Source organism: Leopardus geoffroyi, chromosome E2 (genome assembly GCF_018350155.1).
Source record: "Leopardus geoffroyi isolate Oge1 chromosome E2, O.geoffroyi_Oge1_pat1.0, whole genome shotgun sequence".
Taxonomy (NCBI): Eukaryota; Metazoa; Chordata; class Mammalia; order Carnivora; family Felidae; genus Leopardus; species Leopardus geoffroyi.
Window position 1 is genome coordinate 18558493 of NC_059335.1, and position 12850 is coordinate 18571342.

At 45.2% G+C, this 12850-nt stretch overlaps 1 long non-coding RNA gene across 1 annotated transcript; it reads right to left on the minus strand.

Moving 5' to 3' along the window:
- Nucleotides 1-90: 90 nt before the first annotated feature.
- LOC123578319 lies at nucleotides 91-12266 on the minus strand. The gene is made up of 3 exons (XR_006702308.1): nucleotides 12115-12266; nucleotides 2110-2172; nucleotides 91-684 (listed from the first exon to the last, which is right to left on the minus strand). It is a non-coding gene; the product is annotated as an uncharacterized LOC123578319 (long non-coding RNA).
- Between the last annotated feature and the right edge of the window lie 584 nt (nucleotides 12267-12850).

Genomic DNA, 12850 nt, shown 5'->3' on the forward strand with positions numbered 1-12850 from the left:
CCCTCTGACACTATTCATTTCGTCATTGTTGATACGCTCTGCTTTCTTCAGCAGACCCCTTTATCTAACTCCCAAATAACCTCTTCACCTCGCATGGGAAAACCAACAGCATACCTGGATCGTCGTGCTCCAGGGATGTTCCAAAGTCCCCGCTTATTTTTGCCTGAATATTAAGTGTAAATCCAAAGAATCTAGGCTTCTTGTATAATTCAAGCCTCAGTCAATTTGCGGATGACCTTCTTTGTTTTACTCAGTTCAGTGACTCACAGACACTTGATACTTATTAGAAGCTCCGGCTTGTGTTAGCCTTAAAAATAAAACTGTTAATTATTTTACCAGAAAAACTGATTTATTCGGGAGCAGCAGAGAATTACAATTCAAGCCACGCAAGCTACAGCAAAACCACAAACAAGTCCAAAGCACAAAGGAGAAGTTGGCTCTTTCATAGAGAAAAGGGGGGTGGGGGACTTGGGAGGAGCTGTTGTAAACAAAAAGTCCATTGGGGTAAACCGGAAGTCGGAAGTGTAGTGGCTTTTCATTGGTTGAGTTGTGTGTGACAGTCTCTCATTGGCTAGGCTGTTGCTGGGCTGGGAGAAAAATCTTTCTTCCCCGGCTGGGGTTGTAAAGCAGGCTTCTTCCCTTTGGGAACGCAGGTCTGTCTCTTTTTGTTTGCTCTGCAAAGGGCTGTGAGGAATGGTACAGCGTGAGAGCTCCCCCTTCTGGCCTTCCAACTCCACTTTAAATGAGACTTTCTTCTAAAAAAAGATAACTGACATTTTCCTTATTCAGTTTCACATTTACGAGGAGCATAAGGTTTCAAGGGGCAAAATACAACTTTGCGGTCGAGGTGCAATATTTAGAACATGGTATCTAACCCTGAGGGAAAACCCTTGTCCTCAGAACTAGCAAGACCATCCTTCATTACCTTCAGCCTGAAACCAAAAGACAGCTCTGGGGCTTTCTAGGATTACCTGGATGTTGTAGGAAGTGGATTCCAAGTTTTTCGTCCCCTTTATATGGCATCATTTAGGAAACTATGCCTCACCTTCTACAATGGGACTCACTTTCCATGATGTATGCAAATCCTTAAAAACTTCCCTTTCCTGTGCTTCCACCTTGAGGCTCCCAAAGCATCCTTTGCCCTTCTCACTAGTCATTCATTCATGAGAGAGAAGGACATGCTTTAGGTGCTTTTTCAAGCAGAGGCCCGTTGGGTATTTCAGTCTCGCTCTGGCCTGCATGGCTGAAGCCATTTCTTGTTGTAGAGCAGTCATGGCAAGAGCAAAGTTGGTTCAGGCGACAATGGATCTTGTGTTAGGTATGTACCCGTGTGTGCCCAAATCCTTCTCCTAACTGAAACACGGCATTTTTTTTTTCACCTCTCATCTTGCCTCTCTTGAGATCCTTTTGCTCGCTCCTTCTCACATTACCACCCCCCGTTGTTCGAAATCTTAGCGTTGCTGGTCTTCTTCCTTTCCTGACTGGAGGGGACCCACGTGACTGCAAGGCAGCCACCTGAACTTAACCCTTCTGCACTCCGGCCTTTCAGAGCTTCTCCTAACAGACCCAGACCTCACCTTCTCTGTTGATGGATACTAGCTCCTCACTTCACAAGGAACATTTCAGGCAGGATCTGCCTGAATCTGTAGGTTTCCAGAACCCCATGAATATGAGTGTCAGCCTCACACCCAATCATCCCAGATAACAGAATTCATTCCAGTTGGCGGAACTTATGGTTCTCACGCGGGCCTGCACGTTAGTTAAGGATAGATAGGAGAATTAGTATCTGCACAGATAGCAGATACCTTTTGAGTTGGAACTATGGAACTGAATAAAGGGAATGTCGTTTTAAATGGAGTTGGGAGGTCCCTGGGTGGCTCAGTCAGTTGAGCAGCTCACTCGTGATTTCAGCCCAGGTCAAGATCTCAAGGTTTACGGGTTTGAGTCCTGAGTTGGGCTCCATGCCGTCAGCATGCAGCCTGCTTGGGATTCTCTCTCTCACCTCTCTCTCTCTCTCTCTGCCCCTCCACTGCTATCTCTCTCTCTCTCTCAAAAATTAATAAACTTAAATAAACTAAACTAAACTAAAATGGAATTGGGAGGGGGTACCTGGTTGGCTCAGTTGGAAGAACATGCAACCCTCAATCTTGGGGTCATAGGTTGGAGTCCTACCTGGGATACAAAGAAATAAAAAAAACTTCAATTTAAAAACAGGGGCCCTGGGTGGCTCAGTCGGTTAAGCACCCAACTCTTGATTTCAGCTCAGGTCATGATCTCACGGTTCGTGAGTCTGAGCCCCACACGGGGCTCTGAGCGCTGACGCTGTGGAGCCTGCTTGGGATTCTCCCTCTGCCCCTCCCCCACTTGCGCATGCACACTCTCTCTCTCTTTCAAAATAAATAAATATTTCTAAAAAGCAAGGTTTGCTATAAATGAATAAATAAATAAGGCTGGAAGGGGGAGCACTCACGCTGTACTACTCCTCACAGCCCTTTGCAGACCCCACAAGAGACCTTCCTTGCATTTTCCCACAGGAAGAAGCCTGTTTTTACTACGCCAGCAGGCGGAAGGAAGATTTTCTCCCTGCCTGCCAACAGGGTCGCCTATGGTTTTGCTGTAGCTTGCATGTCTTGAGTTGCAGTTCTCTGCTATTCCTGAACAAGCCCATTTTTCTGGCAAAATAATCGACAGTTTTATTTTTAAGGTTAGCGATACTTGATCGGTATTTATGACTCCAAGTGGCACAGCAACTCAAAACGGGAAATGCGTGGCTGATCACTTCGAGGATTTATCAGTGCCAAAAGAAGTGGACATATTTAAAACAGAAACTCATATGGGCGATAAGATCCATAAGCAAAGGGGGAACTTGCTAAAGCCAACAGCTCAGAAACCTGCCCCCATTCCACAGCAGACAGAATGTCAAATCTCCTCTGCCTACGCCCTGACCCTCTAACAGAAGAAATGAAAAGCTCTCGGTCCAAAGTCCCTAAGATTAAAAGGTCAATTAGAAACAAGCTGGACGTCCTTTGCATCCGGATAAACTCTCGAGACATCCAGATGGCCGTCTGGAGTCTCCTCAATCCCCTGCCTGAAATTTAGGCCATGACTTTCCCACAAGGGGAAAGAAAATCTAGAACAGCTCCTCCACTGGTAGTGGTGGGAAAATTTTGCTCTTTACCTGGCACAACCGGTATCCTTTTGTCCCATCTGCTGACAACATAATCCTGGTGGAGCTGTAATGGTGGGGCAAGCGAGAAAGCCACCTCGAGCTTCCTCTGTGGGCAATTACATATCATGCAATTGCCTGTATGTCATGGTTATGAATATGTCCTTGTCATTATTCACGTGTTCTCTCATTGGATCAAAGCTTCCCCGTGTAAGAGGGCTACTGCTTAACCACTGTTGCTAAATTTCTGCTGGAACAATTTTTCTCTCTCTGGGATGTTGCTTTTGCCCTGTCTTGACTGAGCGCATGAATGGATTATTAAATCTAAAATTGCAAAACTCTCAGAGAAACTTGGCCTTCCACGATCCGAGGTTTTATCTTCGGCTTTGATGACTTTCGAATCTCCACCCACATCAACTCTTCTTCTATGAGACACTTACTGGAGCATCTGTGAGAATTCCACACATGGCATGGGCTACAGAAGACTCTGGTCTGGTCATTTCAGACCTTCCCAAATATTGCCATGGACTGACTATGCCCACGCTTTATCAACAGGTTAACACGGTTTTTCCTCCAGTCTTCCCATCTAAACTAGTCCACATATAAAAGTTGGAGATTTGGCTCTCTGGAAACCTCACTATCAAGAGATTAACCTTGAACTTCGTCCGAAGGGTTCATATATGCAAGTCTCGGTTTTCCTACCTGCACCCAAGAGCGCTGTAGATCTGATTCTCCATCCCACACGTTTCTTGGCATATCCTCTGTCCACAATCACACCTGTAAGCTCTAAATATCCCAAAGTTTTTCAACTTAATAATAGACTTTATGTTTTTGAAGAATAGTTTTAGATTTACAGGGGAAAAAATGAGCAGGTAAGTGCAGAAGGCTTCTATATACCTCTCCCATATGCACATAACATCTTACGTTTATGATACGTTTGTTACAATGAATGAATCAATGTTGATACATTATTATTAGATGAAGCCCGTAGTTTATCCAGACTTCCCAAGCTCTTAACCTAATGCCCTTTTCATGTGTCAGACTCCCATCCAGGATGCTACATTCAGTTGTCCTGTCGTTGCAGGCTCTGCTTGCCCGTGATAGTTTGTCAGACGTTCCTTGTTTTTGATGAACTTGGCAGTTCTGAGTAGTACTGGTCAGGTATACTGTAGGACGTGCCTCCATGGGAATTTATCTCATGATTTTCTCATAATTAGACTGCGGTTATAGGACTTGGTTAAGAAGATCATAGAGGTAAAGTGTCATTTTCCCCACATAATATCAAAGGTACTGTGCTGTAATAGGATAGACCAATAGACCAATATATTTGGTCTTTGTCTCTGGTCACTGAAAAAACCTCTAGAACCCACGGAATTCCCTGAGTGATAAGAGTGTCTCTGTTATTCATATGGAGCCCCTTTTGAGTACACCCGTTTATGCTAGTAAGCTGACTTAGGAAGGGATCCCTAGACAACCTCGGGTTGGGGCTGATCACCAGACAGATCGAGTGATTTAAGGTCGAAACTTTCAGCTCCAGCCATTGATCTCTGCGAAGGGAGGCGGGAGGGGGAGCATCACAGATTAAATTCTATAAAAACTCTTGAACAACAAGATTTGATGAGCTTCCAGGTTGGTGAACTCATCCACATGTCCGGAGGGTAGTGCACCCCAGTTTCATGGGGACAGAAACTCCTGCACGTGGGACTCTACCAAACCTGGCCCTACGTACCTCTTCATCTGGCTGTTCATCAGTATGCTTTATAATATCCTTTATAATAAGTACTTACTTATATACTGTATAATAAGTGCTCACCGGTAAGTGTAAGTCAATGTTTCTCCGAGCTTTGTGAGCCATTCTAACAAATGATCAAATCCAAGGAGGAGGTTGTGGGAACCTCTGATTTATAGTCAATCAGTCAGTGGCACGGGTAACAATCTGGACTTGGAATCGGCATCTGAAGTGGGGACAGTCTTGTGAGACTGAACCTTTAACCTTTAGGATATTGATGAGGGAGCCTGAGGCAAGCTGAGACCCCGCAAACGCCCTCCGGCCTCCCGCCTCCGGTGGGATACATGTGACAATCCTCAAGCACTCCTGGCTGCCTTAAAGCTAAGAGAAGGAGAAAACAAAGGGCTAACTGATAGAGATCACAGTCCTGTAGGACAGGAGTCTCCGTCAGTTTACAAAGGTCTTAGTAAATTACAAGAAAAAGGAAATCTTCTCAATAGCCTAACCTCCAGAAACCCATAGACTCAATTTCCTGGAGCCCTAACATCACCTTCCCCTCCATGGCAATGTAGGGAACAAAGGCAAGACAAAACTATAATACAATTAAATTTCTTTGTAACCTGCAGCCCACTGACAAATATTTGAGATAGGCAGAGTAAAACATTCCTCCAATAAACTCCCAACTGTCTTGTCTTAAAGTTAATGCCTTACTAGAGGGAAAACAACCTTAGCTTGACAATAGCAAGACATCTGGTATCTTCTGAGTCCTCTTTAGCATATAAAGTCCTTCTGGAAGCCTCCCTTTGCCTTTACCTCCCTCACTCCATAGTATATAACCAGTCACTCTTCATAACCCCAGTGCAGCTCTTTCTGCCCATGGCTCCTGCCCCATGCTTTAATAAAATCACCTTTTTGCACCAAAGACGTGTCAAGAATTCTTTCCTGGCCATCAGTTCCGGACCCCCACCACCACTCTAAAACCGCGTCAGATACGATGCTAACTCCAGGTAAAGAGGGTCAGAATGGAGTCCAATTTGGAGGACACCCAGTCAGTGTCTGCTGAGACTTGAAGAATTGCGTGGTGGTCTTGGAGAGCTCAGAAATGAATATATATACAATATATCCGAAGTTGGATGCTTAACCGACTGGACCACCCAGGCGCCCCTGGCTGTGATTTTTATATACAGCACCGAAAAACAATATGTGAAAGAAAAAAACTGATTACTGGACTTCATTAAGATTAAAAACTTCTGCTCTGTGAAAGACATCGTCAATAGAATAAGAAGACAGGCTTCAGATTGGGAGGAACTTTTTTGCAAAAGGTGTATCTGATAGGGGTGCCTGGGTGGCTCAGTCGGTTGAGTGTCCGACTTTGGCTCAGGTCATGATCTCACAGTTCGTGGGTTCGAGCCCCGCATCAGGCTCTGTGCTGACCGCTTGCTCCAGAGCCTGGAGCCTGCTTCAGATTCTGTGTCTCCTACTCTCTCTGCCCCTCCCCCATTCACGCTTGGTCTCACTCTGTTTCTCAAAAATAAATAAATGTAAAAAAAAAATTTTTTTAAAGGTGTATCTGATAAAGGACTGTGAGCTAAAACAAAGGACTATTAACAGAGAAAGTAAACAACCCAAACCCAATAAAAAATGGGCAAAAGATGGAACAGATACCTCACCAAAGAAGATATCCAGAGGGCAAACAAGAATATGAAGATGCACACGAGATATCATTAGGGAAACGCAAATTAACACAACAATGACATAGCACTACACACCTATTAGAATTGCCAAAATCCAAAACACTGACAACACTGAATGTTGATGAGTTTGTGCAGCAACAGAAACTCTCATTCCTGGCCGATGGGAATGCAAAACGGTCCGTTTGCTTCGTAAGACAATTTGGCAATTTCTTCCGAAACGAAACTGACTCTTAGCCTACAAGCCAGCAAATGCATTCCTTGGTATTTCCTTGAAAGAAGTGAAAACTTGTGTCCACACAAAAACTTGAACATGGATTTTTATAGCAGCTTTATTCATAATTGCCAGAAACTGCAAGTCATCAAGACGTCCTCCAGTAGGTGAACGCATAAACTGTGGTACGTCCAGACGGTGGAATATTATGCAGTGCTATAAAGAAACGAGCTATCAAGCTATTGAAAGACTTAGAGGGAACTTGAATGTATATTCCTAAGTGAAAGAAGCCAATCTGAAAAGACTACATATGATTCCAACTATATGACATTCTGGAAAAGGCAAAATTATGGAGGCAATAAAAAGTTCAGTGGTTACCAGGAGCTCGTGGGGGCCGAGAGGGATGGATGGATGAATAGATGCAACACGGGATTTTTTTTTTTTTAGGGCCGTGAAAGTATTTTGTATGAAACTATAATGGTGGACACATGACATCATACGTTTGTTAAAGCCCAGAGAAAGTGACACAGGCAGGGCAGGTGCGACGACCCAGAGGGGGTCCCATAGGTCCAGCCAAGAGGGTGTTTGGCACTGAGCAGGATGGAAATCAAATGCAAACCAGCAGGAAGTAAGAGCAGAGTTTATTGAAGATGTAGTGAGAACAGATACAGACAGAGCATCCGGAAGAGACTCAGAGAGGAAAAGAATAATGACTCTCCTGTTTGTTTGGGGTCTGAAGTTTTTACTGAAGAGTGTGGTCTGGTATGCATGCCCTCTTGGGCATCGAGGACCTAGTCGGATAAGGACGAGTACCTGGGTGTCCTCCATAAGTCACTTATGCCCTGGTCTCGGTGTCTGGAGTCAGTTGTCTTGGAAACCTACATGAAACCCCACCTGGTCACCCCTTTAGATGTTAGCTATTTGCTAGAAGACTCCAAAGAAATCATTAACTCCTTGCCCTCTACAAGGAGGACATACAATAGGCATACATAAGCTGGGGGTGGGGGGGGGGTGGTCCTCACAAGAATAGAAGCAGGAAAAGTTTTTTAACAGGGTCCTTTCAGTTTCCCTGTCTCAAAAGTACAACACGGTGAACTCAAATGTAAACTGAAGATTAATTTTGTTTGATAATGATGTGTCAATGTTAGTTCATAGATTATAACAAATGCACAACACTCTGCAGATGTTGAGGGAGGAGAACCTAAGTGCACATGTGCGGGAAGAGGTATATGGGAACACTATACATTCTGTTCAATTTTGCTGTACCTAAAACTGCTCTAAATATACTGTCTATTAATTTTCAAAATTTAATCCTTTACCTTATGCCTGTTTGATAGTCTAAAATAAAAAAAGACAGGGGCACCTGGGTGGCTCAGTCGGTTAAGCAACTGACTTGGGCTCAGATCATGATGTCACGGTTCTTGGGTTCGAGCCCCGCCTCGGGCTCTGTGCTGACAGCTCAGAGCCTGGAGCCTGCTTCGGATTCTGTGTCTCCCTCTCTCTCTGCCCCTCCCCCATTTTTGCTCTGTCTCTCTCTCTCTCTTAAAAATAAATAAAATGTAAAAAAAAAAAATTAAAAATAAAATTAAATTAAATTTAAAAAGACAGGAAATAATAAAGTGTTGGCAAGGACGTAGAGAACAAGGAACACTTGTGCACTGTTGGTAGGCATGGAAATTGACATGGCCACTGTAGAAAGAGTACGCGGGCTCCTCAAAAAAATAGAAATACCGTATGATGCAATAATTCCACTAACTGGGTATTTACCCAAAGAAAAAGAAAACACTAATTTGAAAAAGATATAGGCACCCCTATGTTTATTGCAGCATTATATACAATAGCCAACATATGGAAGCAACCTAGAAGTCCACCAATAGATGAATGGATAAGGAAGATGTGGACGGAATATTACGCAGCCATAAAAAGGATGAGTGTGTGCCATTTGTGACAACACAAATGGACCTAGAAGGTACTAAACCAAGTGAAATAAGTCAATTGAGAAAGACAAATACCATACGATTTCATTCATACGTGGAATCTAAAAAAAAAAAAAAATCCCAAATGGATAAACAAAAAGCAGAATCAGATCTATAAATACAGAGAACAAACTGATGGTTGCCATAGGGAAGGGAGATGGGCAAAATGAGTAAAGGAGAGTGGGAGATAAAAGGTTTCCAGTTATAGAATGATTAGGTCACAGGAATGAAGGTCGTAGCATGGGAAACACAGTCGATATCGTGGTCACATTGTATGGGGACAGATGGTAGCTTCCTTGTGGTGAGCACAAAGCATAAACTTGTATAATCACTACACTATACACCCGAAACTAGTGTGTGTCAGCTACAGTCAAATAAAAAAAATAATTAAGACAAATCCTTCAGGGACATATTGAGCCATTAAAAATCTCTGACTGCTGGGACACCTGGGTGGCTCAGTCAGTTGAGCATCCAACTTTGGCTCGGGTTATGATCTCGCGATTTGTGGGTTCGAGCCCCGCATTGGGCTCTGTGCTGACAGCTCAGAGCCTGGAGCCTGCTTCGGATTCTAGGTCTCCTCCTCTCTCTGCCCCTCCCATGCTCATGCTTTGTCGCTCTCTGTCTCTCAATGATAAAAAAAAGTTAAGGAAAAAAAAAGAAAAAGAAAAAATCTCTGATTGCTAATCTGAATATTTATTCGATAGCAACTTAGTGTAAAAGTTGATGCATTTGGGTTCTCTGCTTTTCTTTGCCTCCCTTCTTCTTTACCCACTACTTTAGAAGTACTGTCTACTCATTTACAACCCCCCAATTTTTCTACTCTGGAAAGTACTTTCTTTGATTTTACTTATTTTATTTAAGCAAAAAATTACAAATACTTATTTTAATCCATTAGCGCAGAGTTATAAATACCTTTACCTTCCTTCCAGACAATATAGGGAACTCGGAATATCCATCACTTTGTCCCATTTCGATTACTATGATTTTTATGGTATGCATGGCAATGCCATCATTCTAACCCCACAGGAGATAGTATTTCTGTTTTACACAGAGAATGAACAGTTGCATAAGCCCACAAACACACCCCTCTCTCAGATCCTCATTCCTATCACTCTGAAGATTTCACCTGGAATCACTTCTCCTTGTTCTTAATTATAATCATTAGCATTGAGTTTTATGTGGGTTAATTTCCCATTAACCTTTTCTTTTTTGGCTTGAAGCGATCTTTTTTAAGATATCTTTTTTCTTGAGAGACACTTTTGCTATGTATAGAAATCTAGGTTGGTGGTAATTTCTTCAGCAGTTTGAAAAGATTCTTTCACCGTGTCCCTGAACCACAGCTATCTAGAGGGAGTGAGAAGTGATAAGTAACCTATTTTGCTGTAGTCTCCTGGTATGAGGTTAGGTTCGGAGTGTAAATACTAAGATTGAGATTGAGGTGGTGATGGGATGGGGTTTGGGGTTGTCAGAGAAACGAGGGGCAGCAAGTGTTCATGCGTAGGAGAAATACGAAATGAGTATTTGGTTACCAAACTGATGGATTGTTTTTGAAGCCAGTTATATTTGCTCACCGATCTCTTTTTCTCTTTCTGTACACCCAGCTTCCCTGACATTTAATTTGGACCGTTGCAAATTAGTTTGGGGCAATGAAAAATGGACAGGTGTAACCGTGAAATTGCGTCTTCATTATGTCTTCATTTTGTGCCCCTTCCTGGTATGGCCTCCTTGGACCTCAGTTTTCACCTCTCCAGGATTTAGTGCTCCCTGGTGGGCTACAGGCCCAGGCGGTGGTGGGCTGATTCTGTCTTGATGAGGACAAGGGCCTCCAGCCAATGGACATCAAGCTGGGATGTCTTGCGATCATATATTTGTACCTGGATCTGGCTGCTCTGAATACGACAGGGTAGTCAGGAGAGGGGCAAGTTTTGGTTCCTGTGACAGTGATATTCTCTTTGACCAACCTCTACTTAGACACTTCTGAATTCTCTTCTCAACTAGGCCCTGGCTTTCAGACTTCCATGTTTCTCTCTGCATTGTCTAATTGTAGCAAGAACCCTAAAGTCAGTTTGACCAGAACTACCCTCCATATCGGATCACTGGTGATATCTGATCCAGTCCCTCATTCCCCAACACCCCCCAGGTCTGATCATCCTGACCTGCCTTCAGCAAGAATCTTTGTTGAGTCGGTTCAGTTGGAACCCCTCTTATCCCCTGATGTATCCTCTTAGTAATTTCCCATCCCCTCCCTCCCACCTGCGCCTATAAATTCCTACTTTTCCTTGTTCTCCCTGGAGAACAAGGAAACTCTTGTTCTCAAACTCGTTCTCACTACAAACTCCTACTGCAGTGGTCCCTATACTTAATATGATAGGGCCTGTGAAGAAAGTCCGCCTTATCATTCTCAAAAAGTGTCTTGAATAACTTTTTCTTTAATGCCTGAGAACCAGAGATGAGTAATGGTATCTCATCTTATGTAACAAACGTGAAACCATGTGAGTTCCATTGCCCACTTAGGCCTGAGGGCATCTAACCCTGCTGTTCTCAAATGTTGAGTCATGTGGCCTGTAAGAATCTGTCCGTTGTGCAGTAGGCCTGCCTGTAGTTGATGACTCTCCTGCATGATGTATTTCAAAGAATAAAAAAAAATAACCAAATGGTAAAACGTGTGCTCTCATGTAAGCATTATCATCATTACCTCTGCTGCTACTTGCTGAATGAGACTCATTATTTTGACAAATAAGTTACCATGCAGAGAACGGTCTCTGATTTGCCCTCTCACAGCAGGGATTGTGACTTGTGATAACAATGATGATGATGAATCTTTTTTAAAAACATTATTATTTTGAGAGAGAGAGAGAGAGAGCAACTGGGAAAAGGGCAGAGAGAGGGAGACATGATCTGAGCCAAAACCAGGAGTCAGACGCTTAACCGACTCAACCATCCACGCACCCCCATAACGACTCTTAAGTATCCAGCAGTAAGCACAGCCTGGGCCCTGTTATTTACCAAGACTCCTTTTTCTCAAATTGGAGTCCCCTGGACGGCTTGTTCACATGCAGAACGCTGGGCCCCACCCGCGAAATTTCCGAGTACCTAGGTTTGGGCTGTTGCCCCCCAAACGAGGATTTTTAACAAATTCCCAGATGATGCTAATGCAAATTCCCAGATGATGCTGAGAAGCACTGAATTAGAGCTACATTCCATGTTAGCACACAGACTCCGCAGATCAGGTGTTACCTTCAATTGTCAGTGTGAACCTGGGCCCCCCCGAAAGGTCTGAGAATTGCAGGACCAGCCTCTGTCCCCGCACGCAGAAATGGGTATCCCGTGATACACACCTGAGGGCGACTGGGACTTGGTTCCAGAAAGAGAAGTCTGGAGACAGCCCCGTTAAGAGGAAAAGCTCGCGCTCCGCTGTCACAGAGAACCAGCAGGAACCAGCGAGAAGCAGGTAACGGAGCGCGTGCCAACATCCCCCCCCTCCACCCGGCACCGCCCCCTCGCACCGATAACCCCCACCCAGAGTCACCCCCTCGCACTACCCCCCCCCAGACTCCCCCAAGTGCCACCCCAGCACCGCCCCTGCGCTCCGCCCTCCAGTTCCATACCACCACCCCGCACCGCCCCTAAGCACCACCCCCTCGCACTGCCCCCCGCGCCACTCCCAAGCACCGCCCCCAGAATCCCCACCCAGCACTCCACCCCTCGCTTCGCCGCCCACAATGTCGCCCTCTCCCCAACTGCCGCCCCCTCTCACCCCACACCCCGAGCACCGCCGCCTCGCCCCTCCCAAGCAGCGGCCCCCAGCACCGTCCGCAGAACCACCGCCCAGCACTCCCTCCTCGCTCCGCCTTCAACACCGCCCCCCTAGCATCACCCACCCGCGCGCTCTCCCCAGTGCCACCACCTCTCATCGCCCCCAGCACCGCCCCAGCTCCGCCCCCTCGCACCGCCCCCAGCACCACCCCAGCTCCACCTCCTCGCACCGCCCCCAGCACCGCCCCGGATCCGCCTCCTCGCACCGCCCCCAGCACCGCCCCAGCACTGCCTCCTCGCACCGCCCCCAGCACCGCC